We start from the raw sequence: 17,003 nt of genomic DNA, 5'->3' as shown, positions 1-17,003 counted from the left end.
AATATGTGGATTAAATTAGTTTCATTCTTACCCCATTTAACCTTCTCTGGTGGCTCAGACAGTAAAGAATCTGACTTCAGTGTAGGAGACCCGATTTCATACCTGGGTCAGGATGACCCCCTGGAGAAGGGAATGGTAACCCATTCCAGCATTCTTGCCTGGAGAATCCCATGGACAGAGGAGCCTGCCAGGCTACAGTCCATGTGGTCACAAAGAACACAACTGAGCAACTAACATTTTCACTTTATCTCATTATGTGAACCCATATTAAACTCATCACTTAGACTTTAAAATATCAAATCTCACTGCATCCGACAGGGTTGGGACAGACACACAGAAACAGACAGTAAGTCACCTGCACACAAGATATAGGCTTCCTCCTTTGGAGAGCATGAAGTATAATTCCAAGGGTCAGAAGGACACTGCCAGAGAGAGGTGTCTGTTTTCCGACAGCGGATTCCATCCACCCACCGGGGTCTAGAACCTTCCCTGAGACCAACAGAAGAGTTCAGGATTCCACTGTCCCCACAGCCAAGCTGTCTGCAGATCATGGACACAGTGATGTCTTCCATGGGGCTGCGGCAGACACTGCCCCAGGTCCCATTGTAGAAAACTTCCAGCCACCCAGCACACTGCTGGTCCTCGCTCACCATCCTGAGGGCCAGGAACTCTAAGGTTGAAAGGGGAGGATACAGGACACAGTAAAAACTTTGCTGGATGTTCTGGTTTTCCTTTCTTCCAGAAATGGTGAACATTCATCTCTGACCTTGTTCAAGAGATACCCACTAGATGACAAGACAGACATCACCTCCCTTTAACTGACTTTGTCCATTTGTGTCTGTCTTTCTATTTCTACCACAATGGCGTAGTGGATATGAACTGAGAGGAAGACCAACCTACACGGGTGCTATTCAGGGAGGAGCAGCTGAATCCTGCTTCCTGATGAAATCTTTAAAGAGTATGTCAAAGGGATGTGATGTGAATATTAGGGAAATAAGGATAATAATTAACCCAAAAATGTCCACATCCCCAGATTCTGCAACCTGTGAATATGTTACCATACCTGACAAGAGGGATTTACAGATGTGATTAAGGTAAGGACCTCGGGATGGTGAGATGATGTATTAACAATGTGAGCCCAGTCTAATCATATCCTTAGACCCACTCTCCTTAAACGTGGAATACTTTTCTTAGCTCTGGCTAGAAAGAGAGACGTGACTCTGGATAGTGGCTGGAGGCCTGCAGCATTGCTGGTCTGATAATGGATGAAGGGTGCTGTAGAAGGAAGGAATGTAGGTGGTTTCAAGAAGTTTGAAAAGGCAAGAAACAGATTCTCCCCTAGAGCCGCAAAAGTGATGCGGCCCTGCTGGCGCCTTGATCCCAGCCCAGTGAGACCCCTGCTGGACATCTAAGCTAGAGAAGAGTAAGGAAATAAATATATGTTGTTTTAAACCACTTATGGGTAAACTGTTGAGGAAGCAAACAGAAACTAGTACCGTGGGTTTAAATTTTTTGTATGTAACTGGAGAGAGAGCCCTGCTTTCAAGAAAAACTGTTAGAAAAGGCTCTGCCAGGAGACACTGCTGAGAAGAAAGGACCAGAACCTCAGCTGCTGCAGAAGAAAGTGAAAGCACCTCGTCTTCATGTCTGCTGGAAAGACAGGCTCCATGGGAGGAAGCCTCCTTCTCTGCTCCTTTCAGCATCTCTCCCTCAGGGCTCAGACCCCCGTCTTCCATGGCCCCACCCCTCCTCCAGCCTGTGGACAGTGTGCAGCGCGGACCTGAGCAGATGACCCCCGCGTCCTGCTTGTGTCTGCAGTCGTGCTGCCCCCAGCCCCGGGAAGGGCACCTCCACACGTGGGACTCCTTTCCTGTGCAGTTCACGTCGTCCAGCCAGATGGGCCCTGATCCTGCCCCGAAGTGAGCAGACCCCGTGGCATTGAGGGCTTCTCCACAGCCCAGCTGCCTGCACACCACGCGGGCATCGTCCAGGTCCCAGCCGTCATCACAGATGGTGCCCCAGGAGCCCTGGTCAAGGATCTCCACTCTCCCGGCACAGGGACCGGCTCCGTCCACCAGGCGGAGCTGTCTGCTGTCTGAGGAAGGAGAAATGGAACAGTGGGGCCCTGACCCCAAGGGTTGAGAAGGGTCTTCTGTCCTGTGGGACCCTCACCTGAGCAGTAGGGGGCGCTCTCCACTGAGGCCGCAGAGCCGGCTGGTTCTGCCATAGAGTCATTGCACGGGGGCAGCACCTGGGTCTGGTTTCCTGAAGAAACAATAATGATCAAAAGTCTGGAAGGGTTGAAGAACAGGAAACTGATTTAAGGAAAATAATGAGCTACTGATGGAGCCTAAAATGAGAGCTGTGACCCAGCAGTAAAGTTATCATACTCTTCGTGTTCACCTTCTCCCTGGAGAGTTCTGCTTCTGACAGTACCACAATTTCTGTTCTAACCCAAGTGTTGCTGTAAGAATGAGTTAAGTGAGTTGTATCCCTAAATTTATCCCTGTGCTGTGCTTAGTCGCTCAGTCATGTCTGACCCTTTGTAACCCCTTGGACTAGAGACCACCAGTATCCTCTGCCCATAGGATTTTTCAGGCAAGAATAGTTGCCAAGCCCTCCTCCAGGGGATCTTCCCAACCCAGGGATCAAACCCTGGTCTTCCGCACTGCAGGCGGATTTTTTACCATCTGAGCCACCAGGGAAGCCCAAATCTATCCCTAAGAAAAGCAAAACAAAATTCGTTCTGTAGGATCTCTACAATTTCTTCAATGTGTATCTTTAGAACAAACACTTCTATAAAATAGATCTCGTGAGAAACAGAAAGGAAAAAGGAGACATTAGAAACATTTTCACAGGTTTTTCAGCTGCTAGAGGTAGCTGAGGATAATATATGTAGCCACGGTTAAAGTGCTTATAGAATTAATTGACAAAATGTGCATCTTTGCAGAGAAATGATAACAAAAACCAAATACTTCTAGAGCTGAAAAACTTCTTAGCTGCAATTAAGACTAAAGAATAAGTGTATTTAAAAAATAAAAAAAAAATAAGTGTAGCCGCACATTAGCTCAGCATAAAGTAGAAACATCAGAATGCAAAATCAGAGGATATTCTTCAATTAATTCAGGTCACATAGCAAGAGTTCTGGTTATATTGTTGTATGGCAGTTTTTCCAAAAAACTTAGTTCACTTCAGTTCAGTCCCTCAGTCATGTCCAACCCTTTGTGACCCAATTAACTGCAGCTTGCCTGGTTTCCCTGTTCATCACCAACTTCTGGAGCTTGCTCAAACTCATGTCCATCAAGTCGGTGATGCCATCCAAGCATTGCATCCTCTGTCATCCTCTTTTCCTCCTGCCCTCAATCTTTCCCAGAATCAGGGTCTTTTCCAATGAGTCAGCCCTTCTTATTAGGTGGCCAAACTATTGAAGATTCAACTTCAGTATCAGTCCTTCCAATGAATATTCAGGACTAATTTCCATTAGGATCCACTGGTTTGATCTCATTGCAGTCCAGGGGACTCTCAAGGGTCTTCAACAGCACAGTTCAAAAGCATCAGTTCTTCAATGCTCAACTTTCTTTATGGTCCAAATTTTACATCCATACATAACTACTGGAAAAACCACAGCTTTGACTAGATGGACCTTTGTCAGCAAAGTAATGTGTCTGCTTTTTAATATGCTGTCTAAGTTGCTCATAGCTTTTCTTGCAAGGCGCAAGCATCATTTAATTTCATGGCTGCAGTCATCATCTGCAGTGATTTTGGAGCCCAAGAAAATAGTCTGTCACTGTTTCCATTGTTTCCTCATTTATTTGCCATGAAATGATGGGACGAAATACCATGATCTTTGTTTTTTGAATGTTGAGTTTTAAGCCAGCATTTTCACTCTCCTCTTTCACTTTCATCAAGAGGCTCTTCAGTTCCTGTTCGCTTTCTGCCATAAGGGTGGTGTCATCAGCATATCTGAGATTATTGATATTTCTCCTAACAATCTTGATTCCAGTTTGTGCTTCATCCAGCCAAGCATTTCACCTGATGTACTCTGCATATAAGTTAAATAAGCAGGGTGACTATATACAGTCTTGACGTACTCCTTTCCCAATTTGGAAACAGTCTGTTGTTCCATGTCCAATTCTAACTTTTGCTTCTTGACCTGCACACAGATTCATCAAGAGGCAGCTAAGAGGTCTAGTATTTCCATTTCTTTAAGAATTTTCCACAGATTGTTGCGATTCACAAAGTCAAAGCCTTTGGCATAGTCAATGAAGCATAAGTAGAGGTTTTTCTGGAACTCTCTTGCTTTTTCTATAATCCAACAGATGTTGGGAATTTGATCAATATGAAAAGGTAAAACTTAGTAGCTGAAGAAAAAAATATGTACTTAATTTTGCTTATGACTTTGGGTCATTAATCAGGAAAAACTCAGTTTGGCAGTCTTTCAGTGGGATCTTTCAGTGCTGCAATTAGATGTCACCTGGAGCTGAATTCATTTAAAGACTTGATTGAACTCTGGTTCTGTAAGGAAATTCCCAGAACTGTTCTAAGGATAAAGGAACATCATGTCTTCAACTGAATTCAGAAAGAATTTACATATTCAGGAAGAAATGAGGGAGAAGGGGAACAGAGAAGGAAGGACACACACACACAGAGATTAAAGCAAAATATTGATACTAACAATTAGAAACCCAGGTAAAGGTCATAAAGGAATTTTTATATTGTTTTCCCAACATTTTTATGTCTCAACATACATCAAAATTGAAAGAATTAAAAGGTGAAAAGTCAAAGAAAATTCATTGCCAGGACACTTTCACAAAAATACTCATAACATCAAAAATAAAATACCTAGAAGTCCTAGTAGAAGATGGGGAAAATCTCTGAAATTCAGGATCTAACCGAATGGAGGCATGTATTATGTCAATGATTTGGAAAACTCAACATTGTCAATGTCAATCATCCTCAAATTTCTATGTCTACTCTCAAATTTTTAAATCTAATCTCAATGATACCGTTAAGCTTTTCTTTTGGTGAAAATGACAAGCTGACTTCTAAATTCATACAAAATACAAGCAACCAAAAATGAACAGCACAGTTGGTAAGAAAAGCAATGATATTAGAGGAGTTAATATAAAGTAACTCTTGTAAATTATTCAGACTAACTACAAAGTTTGAAATTCAGGGAGATAGTGAAGGACAGGGAAGCCTGGTGTGCTGTAGTCCATGGGGTCACAAAGAGTCAGACATGACATAGCGATTGAACAACAACAACTACGAAGTTATGATAATTAAGAAAATGCAGTATTTGTGAAAGGATAGATAAATGATAACATGGAACAGAATAGAGAGTCTCAAATAAGACAGACATACCAGCCCTTCTGGTTATGATGAAGGCAGCACTGCAGTGCAGAAGAGTCTTTTCAGAAAAAGATTCTGAGTCAATTGGATGTCCATATGACAGAAATGGTAAGGACCTAACAGAAGCAGAAGATATTAAGAAGAGGTGGCAAGAATACACGGAAGAACTGTACAAAAAGGATCTTCACGACCTGGATAACCATGATGGTGTAATCACTCGTCTAGAGCCAGACATCTTGGAATGTGAAGTCAAGTGGGCCTTAGAAAGTATCACTACGAACAAAGCTAGTGGAGGTGATGGAATTCCAGTAGAGCTATTGCAAATCCTGAAAGATGATGCTGTGAAAGTGCTGCAGTCAATATGCCAGCAAATTTGGAAAACTCAGCAGTGGCTACAGGACTGGAAAAGGTCAGTTTTCATTCCAATCCCAAAGAAAGGCAATGCCAAAGAATGCTCAAACAACCGCACAATTGCACTCATCTCACATGCTAGTAAAGTGATGCTCAAAATTCTCCAAGCCAGGCTTCAGCAATACATGAACCGTGAAATTCCTGATGTTCCAGCTGGTTTTAGAAAAGGCAGAGGAACCAGAGATCAAATTGCCAACATCCGCTGGATCATTGAAAAAGCAAGAGAGTTCCAGAAAAACATCTACTTCTGCTTTATTGACTATGCCAAAGCCTTTGACTGTGTGGATCACAATAAACTGTGGAAAATTCTGAAAGAGATGGGAATACCAGACCACCTAACCTGCCTCTTGAGAAATCTGTATGCAGGTCAGGAAGCAACAGTTAGACCTGGACATGGAAAAACAGACTGGTTCCAAATAGGAGAAGGAGTACGTCAAGGCTGTATATTGTCACCCTGCTTCTTTAACTTCTATGCAGAGTACATCATGAGAAGCGCTGGACTGGAAGAAACACAAGCTGGAATCAAGATTTCCGGGGAGAAATATCAATAACCTCAGATATGCAGATGACACCACCCTTATGGCAGAAAGTGAAGAGGAACTAAAAAGCCTCTTGATGAAAGTAAAAGAGGAGAGTGAAAAAGTTGGCTTAATGCTCACCATTCAGAAAAAAAAGATCATGGCATCCAGTCCCATCACTCCATGGGAAATAGATGGAGAAACAGTGGAAACAGTGTCAGACTTATTTTTTGGGGCTCCAAAATCACTGCAGATGGTGATTGCAGTCATGAAATTAAAAGATGCTTATTCTTTGGAAGAAAAGTTATGAGCAACTTAGATAGCATATTAAAAAGCAGAGACATTACTTTGCCAACTAAGGTCCATCTAGTCAAGGCTGTGGTTTTTCCTGTGGTCATGTATGGATGTGAGAGTTGGACTGTGAAGAAAGCTGAGCACTGTAGAATTGATGCTTTTGAAGTGTGGTGTTGGAGAAGACTCTTGAGAGTCCCTTGGACTGCAAGGAGATCCAACCAGTCCATTCTAAAGGAGATCAGCCCTGTGATTTCTTTGGAAGGAATGATACTAAAGCTGAAACTCCAGTACTTTGGCCACCTCATGCGAAGAGTTGACTCATTGGAAAAGACTTTGATGCTGGGAGGGATTGGGGGCAGGAGGAGAAAGGGACAACTGAGGATGAGATGGCTGGATGACATCACTGACTCGATGGACGTGACTCTGAGTGAAATCCAGGTGTTGGTGATGGACAGGGAGGCCTGGTGTGCTGCGATTCATGGGGTCACAAAGAGTCGGACATGACTGAGTGACTGAACTGAACTGAACTGAACTGATGAAACCTGACACTTATCTTACACAAATATCAATCCCAAAAGGAATGCACAATAATATGCAAGAGAAATATAATAAAATTTCCATAAGATACTCTTAGAGAATGTTTTTATGATCTTCGAGTAGATGGCAGCCCACCAGGCTCCCGCATCCTTGGGATTCTCCAGGCAAGAACACTGGAGCGGGTTGCCATTTCTCCAATGCGTGAAAGTGAAGTCGCTCTGTGGTCTCCGACTCTTAACGACCCCATGGACTGCAGCCTACCAGGCTCCTCCGTCCATGGGATTTTCCAGGCAAAAATACTGGAGTGGGGTGCCATTGCATTCTCCTTTAAAGAATATAAGAAGCATTAAATGTACAGAAAAATGTTGGTAAGTTATATTTACATAAGAAATGAGTTCATCAAAGGACACCATTTGATTAAGAAAATGAAAATAAAAGATCAAGGGTTAAACATGGAAAATAAGTAACACATATTTGCATCCAAAGACATTGTCATGGTAAGTTGTAATATCATATTTGTAATAGTCAAGAACTGGAAATAACTCAGATTTATACTGTCAGTAGAATGGATCAGTACATGGCCATGTGATCATTCAAAGCATACTCTACTCTAATAAATAAAGTGCTACAATATACAACATCATGTGTGAATCCCAAACATAATTTTGAGTCTACGAAATTTGACACAAAAGATGAAACATACTGCATTATTTTATATAAAGTTCAAACACTGATGAAACTCTCTATATTAGTAGAAGCTAGGTAAGCGCTTTTTTCCCTGTGGAGGAGGGAAGACACAGATACTGGGGACGACAGTGACTGTGGTGCTGGGGACACTCTCTTTGCTGCTCTGGGCTGGGGTTCATACTGAGCTCTATACTTACTGCTCCTACATTGTTTTCTATGATTACATGTAAGCAACAATGAGGCTTAAAAATATATTATTCCCCTTCACACTTCTTGCCCTGACCTGAAAAATGAATGAACAATGAGAAGATCCATATTTCACCACAAAATCTCTGACTTTGAAGCCCGTTTAATCTCACTCTCTACTCGTGGAGACATTTCACCCCAGGAGCGTCCTGAGTACCAGTAGCCCCTCCCTCTCTCTTACCTGAGCAGATCACAGAGGCCGTGTTGCCATGGGAACAGTCAGGCCTCCCAGGGCAGTCACAGGACAACTCCACAGGAAGGACTCTGCCCCTGAACAGTGAAATCGGGCTGTTAGGATCCGATCACCTCTTTCCGCCAAGTGTGGTCCTCCGGGGTAGAGATGGCGACTCCACAGCCGAGCTGACGACAGACAACATTGGCATTGGCCAGACTCCAGTGGGAGCACAGAGCGCTCTCCATTGTCCAGAAATGTTCATCTCCACCTGCCCCTCACATTGAGAGGAGCCGTTTATCATGAGTCGGACCTCTGAGTATGCTGGTAGAAGAAGACAGAGTTTCAGCAAAATCACATGACTTTCTCACCTGAGCAGCGTGTTCACAGAGGTGAAAAGGCCTGACCTGCATCTCACCTGAACAGACAACCTGAGCAGCTCCACTGTGGTGACAAGTGCCCCCTGGACAGGACACTCTGGGGCAGACCCGGAGCTCAGGCTCCTCCCCCTCACACCTGAACTCTTCACCCCAGACCTGGCCATCAGACTCTCTGAAGAGCTCATGTCCCTGGACAGACACAGCCTTGCCACACCCCAGCTCTGCACAGATGACCTGGGCAGTGGGGAGTGTGAAGTTTCCATCTGACACTGGGATCCAGGCTTCTCCAGAATACACTTCTACTCGCCCTGAGCAGGGTCCATCCCCTCCAGCCAGACGCACAAATCCTAAGAGGAAACAACAAAAACCAGTCAGTGTTCGTGGTATCGACTTGGCAACTGAAAACCACACGTCACAGGCAGTGGAGTGAAAGTTTTTCATTTTAGGAGTGGAGCATGTAGAGAGTCTTTGACAGTTAGTGTCCAAATTGAATTTTCATGAGCAGGTTTCTGGAGAAATCCAGGAGGATTTACAAGGTCAGTTTTGGAATGGTTGAATCCCAAGAACATACACTTTGAGACTGGTTAGAAATGTGAATTCCTTGGTCTAGGAGCCTGGAAAGTACAGAGCCCAATTCAGATCATTGGAATGGCTGAATACTGGGAACACGTGTTTTAGCATTGGTTGGAGAAAGTGAATTTCTCACTTAGCAGCCTAGGACCTACATACAGATCCAAGGATAATGTGTAATATTCAAGCAGTTAAACCGTGAACATAGAGATATGCAGACCAGAAGCCACCCAGAGGGACGTGGCTATGAGATTAGAGACGTAGCATCCAGACAAACTTAGAAAGCTTTCAGGTGACTTGTGGGGCTAATGTTCTGACCAGTTTTCTCTCCCAGGAAGCTAGTCCTCAAGTGACTTAGGTTAAGGAAAGTCCTGAGGCTGGATCGATGAGGGCATGCCAACCTGTAGTTGGGTGACAGCTCCAGAGAAGAAATATGGACGCAGTCCACTAATTCACATTTATGTCATCACATCTTGTCTTTCTGATACTTTTTGATGCCAAAAAATTCCATGAATTCCTTCAGTGACCTCAGTGGGAAGGAAAATGAGTTAAGAAAACTCAGAGAGTCATAGAGAGTTCGTTCCAGCCATCTCTCTTGAAATCCTAGGATTTGCCAAAGAATCTGGGGGAGAGTGTGCTCTCAGTGGGAGTTTACCGGATAGCTGAGTTTCCACATCGTCTCCTATTAAAGGGTTTTTTTCTCAAACAGGTCTCATAGAAAATGCTAAGGGCTGATAATAATTGATTTTAATACTATCATTGTTCTAATTCCCACCACAGAAAAATATGCATTCTTCTCAAGCACACATGGAATAGTCTCCAGACTAGGTTACAAATAAACCTTAACAAATTCAAAAATATTAAAATAATTCCAAGTATCTTACATGACCATAATGGAATGGAACTAAAATTCAATAATGATCAGAAAACAGGAATTCATGAATATATAAAAATTAAACCACACACTCATATTTTAAGATTGTTTTCCTGTTTCTATAAAGAATGCTGTTTTGATAAGAATTGCATTAAATCTATAGAGCACTTTGAGAAGTACAGGCATTTTTAACAATACTAATTCTTGCAGGCCAGAAATACAAAATGACTTTCCATTGATCATATTGTCTTTAATTTCTTTCAGGGATGTTTTTACAATTCTAAAAGAAGATGGCATGTTGCCAAAAAGAAGGAAGAAGAAGGAGAAGGAGGGGGAAATGAGCAAACAAGCCCATAATTTGGAGAGTTCCAAGTTGAAAAAGCCTCAGTATGGATACGTATGCAAATATTTGTGGGAAACACTCATTGAGTAGGTTGTTAGCATACCACATCACCCTCTGCTCCTCCCATCTGCCACCTAAACTGCTGTCCTTTCTCATTTCTCCCACTTCAGACAAGCAAATGCCATTTTAAAAGATACAGATGGATGGAAAAGAAAATCAGAAAGGATAGCTACTGCTGAAGAAGTAGGGTGTAGGTGGGGTATTTGGCATGCAAGGTGGGATCAAGGAAGTTTTGAAACTAAAGGAGGAAAATCAAAATAAAAGTTCATCATTTGGTCATCAAAGGAACACATTTTGAACTGAATGAAGATAACCCAATGAAAAAACTTTATCTAAATTCATCAAGGACAATTCCCTGATTTCTGGGTGTGTTCTGATCATTCACTTCTGAAGTTCTTCCTGGTAAAGGACTGCTTAATGATGCCCAACATCCAACCAAAAAATTATTAGAATTTCCAAAATAGAGAAATGTAACCCATAACACATTTTTTAAAAACAATCAGACAGCAAAAGAGACACCAATGCATAGAACAGTCTTTTGGACTCTGTGGGAGAGGGAGAGGCTGGGATGATTTGGGAGAATGGCATTGAAACATGTATAATATCATATAAGAAATGAATTGCCAGTCCAGGTTCAATGCCTGATACTGGATCCTCAGGGCTGGTGCACTGGGACGACCCAGGGGGATGGTATGGGGAGGGGAAAGGGGTTCAGGATGGGGAACATGTGTATACCTGTGGAGGATTCATGTTGATGTATGGCAAAACCAATACAATACTGTAAAGTAATTAACCTCCAATTAAAATAAATAAATTTATTAAAAAATAAAATAAAATAAAGCAGCTTCAGTAATTACAGAAATGATTGAATTGGCTGAAGAGATCCTTAAACCCTTAATATCAATATACTTAATGAAGCATAAAAATAAACAGGGAGAAAAACTAAGAAAAATGAACAAATGAGACTTCTGAAACTGAAAAATATAGTATTGGAATGAACAATTATTTGGATTAATTACATAAGAGACCAGACATTGCAGAATAAAAGAATTGGGAAGTAAAACACAGCAGTAGAGACTATCTAAATTAAACCAAAGAGAGTAAAACGGCAGAAAAAATACGAATGGAAACTCAATGGCATGTGGGATAATGTCAAAATAATATAAAATATGTGTATTTGGAGATTCAGAATAAGGGATGTGCAGAAAAAATATTAAGAAAAGATAAATGACATTTTCCCAAAGTTATTGTAAACTGTAAACCCACTGACCCAAAAAGCTAAACAAACCCCAAATAAGATAATGAAACCCATCCTCAGAAAACTTGACAATGTATTTACTGAAATTCATTGGTAAACAAACAAACAAAAAATATGTTAAGAGCAGCCGGGGAAGTTTGACACATTATACACAGGGAACAAAGGATAAGTATTATTTACTGATTTTTGTTGGAGGCAATAAAAGCCAGATGACAATGTAAGAACATATTTAAAGTATTGGGGATTACCCTAAAATTGAATCACACAAGAAAATACTTTTCAAAACTGAATGAAAATTAAAATGATTTCAGGTAAATGAGAGATGATAGAATTGGAGGCCACCAGACACACACTACACAAAACTGCCTCAGAAAGTTCTTCAAGCTAAAGGGAGATGACGGCAGATGAAAACATGGATCCTCCTCAAAGCTATAGAGACTGTGCTAAATGTTGATTCTCTATTAGAAGATTTAAGGCAAAAATATTAGCAGCAAACTATAAGAGTCATAATAAATTTATAAATAGAATGTATGACAATGATAGCATCAAAGACAAGAACAAGGGACGTGGAAGAAAAGTATAGTGACTGGACATTGCATGTTGCGACATCATATTTCCAAAGTAAAATGTAATTGAAGGTTAATAATTCAACACTGGGCTTTCCCAGTGGGTCAGTGGTGAAGACTCCACCTGACAATGCAGGAGGAGTGGGTTCAATCCGTGGTCTAGGAAAATCCCACGTACCACAGAGCCACTAAGCGCGCTACCACCACAACTAGCGAGCCTGTGCTCCAGAGCCCAGGGCCCACGACTACTGAAGCTTGTGCCCATAGAGCCTGTGCTCTCACAGCAGGAGAGGCCACTGCAATGAGAACCTCATGCTGCAGCTAGAGGGAGCCTCTGATCACTGCAACTAGGGAAAACCCGTGCAGCAGTGAAGACCCAGCCAGCAAAAAATAAAATTACTCTAAAATTAAAAAGTAACATTATAATCACCTAAAAAACTGACACCATTTAATAAACCAATACAGTATTTAAATCAAAATGGTAAAATATACTCAAAATTAAAATAAGAACAAAGATATAAATATAAGCAGCTGCTGCTGCTATTGCTAAGTCACTCAGTCATGTTCCGATCTGTGCGACCCCATAGGGCAGCCCACCAGGCTCCCCCGTCCCTGGAATTCTCAAGGCAAGAACACTGGAGTGGGTTGCCATTTCCTTCTCCAATGCATAAAAGTGAAAAGTGAAAGTGAATTTGCTCAGTGTGTCTGACTCTTAGCTACCCATGGACTGCAGCCTACCAGGCTCCTCCATCCATGGGATTTTCCAGGCAAGAGTACTGGAGTGGGTTGCCATTGCCTTCTCGACAAATAGCAGGCAAGTACACTTAAACCCAATTATGTCAATAATTACATTAAATGTGAATAATTTAAGTACTCCAAATAAAAAACAAGATAATCAGACCAGATAAAATAAGACAAAACAATATACTATCTACAAACTTATATGTGTTTAAATATAAACACAGAAACATACTAAAGAGGTAAAAATTACATACCATGCAAACACAAATCAGAGAAAACTGTATATAATATCTAAATTAATATCATACAAAGTCAGACTATAAGACAAAGAATTCATTCAGAGAAAAAGAAACATTTTATGATAATAAAATACAAAAGAAATTATATAGTATTGAAACTGTGGGTTAAAAATAAAGTGATGCTTAGAGGAAAATTTAGAACCTTGATGCTTCCTTGATGATTACTTTAGAATAAAAATAGAAACAGAAGGAAATGATCCAAGACTCCACCTCAAGAATCTACAAAAGCAACCACAATCATAACTGAAAAAGAGGAATGAAAACTGAGCATAGAAATCAATTAAGAAGAAAGCAAATACACCAAGAAAATCAATACAGTCCATTAGTGATTCTCTTAAAAAGAACATTAACATGGATAATCTTCTAGCAAACCAATTAAGAAAAAAGAGAGGGAACACATTAACAGCACCAGTAACAAAAGGAGGAATATCATTGTGGATCTTCCCAACATGTAAAGATATGAGATATGAACCAGTGTTACTAATTTGAAAATTTTTTGTAAAAAGGGCCAGTCCTTAAAAACACATTACTTGAAATCTGATACAAAAAAAAAGAGAGAAAATATGAGTAAACTTATTTGTTAAATAAACAGAATCCATATTATAAAAATTTTCCACTAAGAAAACTGCCAGCTACAAATGCTAGCACTTCCACAGAGCTCAGAAATGACTCCCACAGCAAGATAAAGGAAGAGAGGGAGGGAAGGAATGGGGCAGGGAGGAAGTGTAACACAGAGGCGTGGTGAATGTAGGAGTTGACTGCATCTTTCCAACCCTCCCCTCCTGCAATCCTTGCATCTTCATCCCCTCACCATTCTGCACTTCAGTACTGTAGTCCCTGGTGGCTCAGAAGATAATCAAGACTCTGCCTGCAATGCAGGAGACCCAGGTTTGATCCCTGGGTGATCCCCTGGAGAAGGAAATGGCAAGGGGTGCCTGTAATGGTTAGGGTCACAAAGAGTAGGACAGGGCTGAAGCAACTTGGAACGCTTGCACCACAGTCCTTCACAATTTGTGTGTTCCCTCCCAGATCTTCCACCTGAACTCCATGAAATCTCCTCGTTATTTCAAACAAGCTTCTCTACATTCTCCTCTGGTCATTGTTTCCACTCTAGATTTCTCCTAAACATGGTACTTCACTTCCAGCAATCCACTACTGAGGCTGAAATTTCTCTTCCATACCTGACTCCTAAGGTTGAGCAGAAGAAACTCCAAGAGTTTTGATTAATAATGAACACATGCTATTCTAATCTTTTCTGCTACATCACCCACTTTGACTTATCTTCACATCATTAAAATATGTCTGAAAATACAGAAAAAAGAGACCAGGAAACTAGTGACAAAAAGAGAAATAGAAGGAACCTGGACCGTTCATAAAAATGTGAGAGTCTAAGTTAGAGCAATGGTAGTGAGGGTGTACAAACCACAATCAGGGTTTAAATATTAGTTCAGTTCAGTTCAGTTCAGTCACTCAGTTGTGTGACTTGCGACCCCATGAATCACAGCACGCCAGGCCTCCCTGTCCATCACCAACTCCTGGAGTTCACCCAAACTCACGTCCATCGAGTGATGCCATCCAGCCATCTCATCCTGTCATCCCCTTCTCCTCCTGCCCCAATCCCTCCCAGCATCAGAGTCTTTTCCAATGAGTCAACTCTTCACATGAGGTGGCCAAAGTACTGGAGTTTCAGCTTTAGCATCAGTCCTTCCAATGAACACCCAGGACTGATCTCCTTTAGAATGGACTGGTTGGATCTCCTTGCAGTCCAAGGGACTCTCAAGAGTCTTCTCCAACACCACAGTTCAAAAGCATCAATTCTTCGGTGCTCTGCTTTCTCACAGTCCAACTCTCACATCCATACATGACCACTGGAAAACCATAGCCTTGACTAGACAGGCTTTGTTAAATATCAGAGCACTTCCAAATCTCTACTTCTAAGTATATCTTAACTGGAATTAATAACAAGACATCATTTTCTTAGGGTAACATTGGGGTTCTAATTTAAAGTTTCAACATCACACACTCCATTTTCACTCAGATGCTGATTTATCAAAATATGGTAGAGACACCTGTAGTATTTCCACAAATTTATCTTCAGTTGGAACCATGATTATGACATTGTGACAATGAGGAAGTTACTTGAGATGCCAGAAAACAGGTTTGTTTAAAACAAAAGTTTCTAACTAAATTCAAATTCACCTTGAAAATAATTATTTTTAATAAGAATGATAAAGAGAATGGAAGAAAACATTTTGAAGAGATGAATAGATTTACAACATAAGTGCTGTAGTGGTTTCACAAATGCATACTTATCAAGCAGTGTGTATGTCAGACATACCTCAATAAAGTACTTTTTAAAAAGGAAAAGAATTGTTTCCTTAAGGGCATCAACTAGAATCATCAAAGATCTGCTGAAGGTGAGATTAGAAAAGATCACTTTTCCAATGATCTTCCTGTACATAAACACCCAAGAGCTGATTGGCTGTGGCTGTTAAGGACCTACTGCAGATGTCTTCAGGGCTCCCCTGTCCCACCATCCCATTAGATGGGGTGATACTATCCTAAGTCCAGCCTTCTACCTTAGGGAATTCACTGTGATAACTGACAATATCTTCCTCCAGTCCAGTTGTTCTGATGTGATTAATAACCTGGACATGCAATCTGCAATTGTGATAACAACTAGAAGCATCTCTGTCAGATACTGTGAGCACCCACTCACACCCTAGTTTCACTGCTGTTCCTGCATCCACCTTGGCATAGGTCAAACACACTTAGATAGCACTGAGTAATTCTTAGGAGTCACATCAGGTCCCTCTTAGTTTCAATTCAGTTCAGTTCAGTTCCTCAGTCATGTCTGACTCTTTGCAACACCATGGACTGCAGCATGCCAGGCCTCCCTGTCCATCACCAACTCGGGTTTTCTCTAACTCATGTCCATTCAGTCGGTGATGCCATCCAACCACCTCATCCTCTGTCATCCCTTTCTCCTCCCACCTTCAATCTTTCCCAGCATCAGGGTCTTTTCCAATGAGTCGGTTCTTCACATCAGGTGGCCAAAGTACTGGAGTTTCAGCTTCAGCATCAGTCCTTCCAATGAATGTGCAGGACTGATTTCCTTTAGGAGGGACTGGTTGGATCTCCTTGCAGTCCAAGGGACTCTCAAGAGTCTTCTCCAAACCACAGTTCAAAAAGCATCAATTTTTCGGTGCTCAGCTTTCTTTATAGTCCAACTCTCACATCCATACAGGACTACTGGAAAAAACCATAGCTTTGACTAGACCGTCTTTGTTGGCAAAGAAATGTCTCTGCTTTTAATATGCTGTCTAGGTTGGTCATAGCTTTTCTTCCAAGGAGCAAGCGTCTTTTAATTTCATGGCTGCAGTCACCATCTGCAGTAATTTTGGAGCCAAAAAAAAAAAAAGTTGTTACTATTTCCACTGTTTCCCCCTATTTGCCAGGAAGTGATATGGACCAGATGCTATGATCTTAGTTTCTGAATGTTGAGTTTTAAGCCAACTTTTTCACTCTCCTCTTTCACTATCATCAAGAGGCTCTTTAGTTCTTTGCTTTCAGCCATAAGTGTGATGTAATCTGCATCTAAGGTTATTTGATATTTCTTCCGACAATCTTGATTCCAACTTGTGCTTCATCCAGTCCAACATTTCTCATGATGCACTCTGCATAAGAAGTTAAAT

At 41.4% G+C, this 17,003-nt stretch overlaps 1 pseudogene; it reads right to left on the bottom strand.

The window, feature by feature from the left end:
- Nucleotides 1-355: 355 nt before the first annotated feature.
- On the bottom strand, nucleotides 356-8,944 carry LOC108633336 (annotated as a pseudogene).
- Between the last annotated feature and the right edge of the window lie 8,059 nt (nucleotides 8,945-17,003).

Source organism: Capra hircus, unplaced genomic scaffold (genome assembly GCF_001704415.2).
Source record: "Capra hircus breed San Clemente unplaced genomic scaffold, ASM170441v1, whole genome shotgun sequence".
In the NCBI taxonomy this organism is placed as follows: Eukaryota; Metazoa; Chordata; class Mammalia; order Artiodactyla; family Bovidae; genus Capra; species Capra hircus.
The sequence above is the reverse complement of the archived record's forward strand: the minus strand, read 5'-3'. Positions and strand labels throughout refer to the sequence as shown.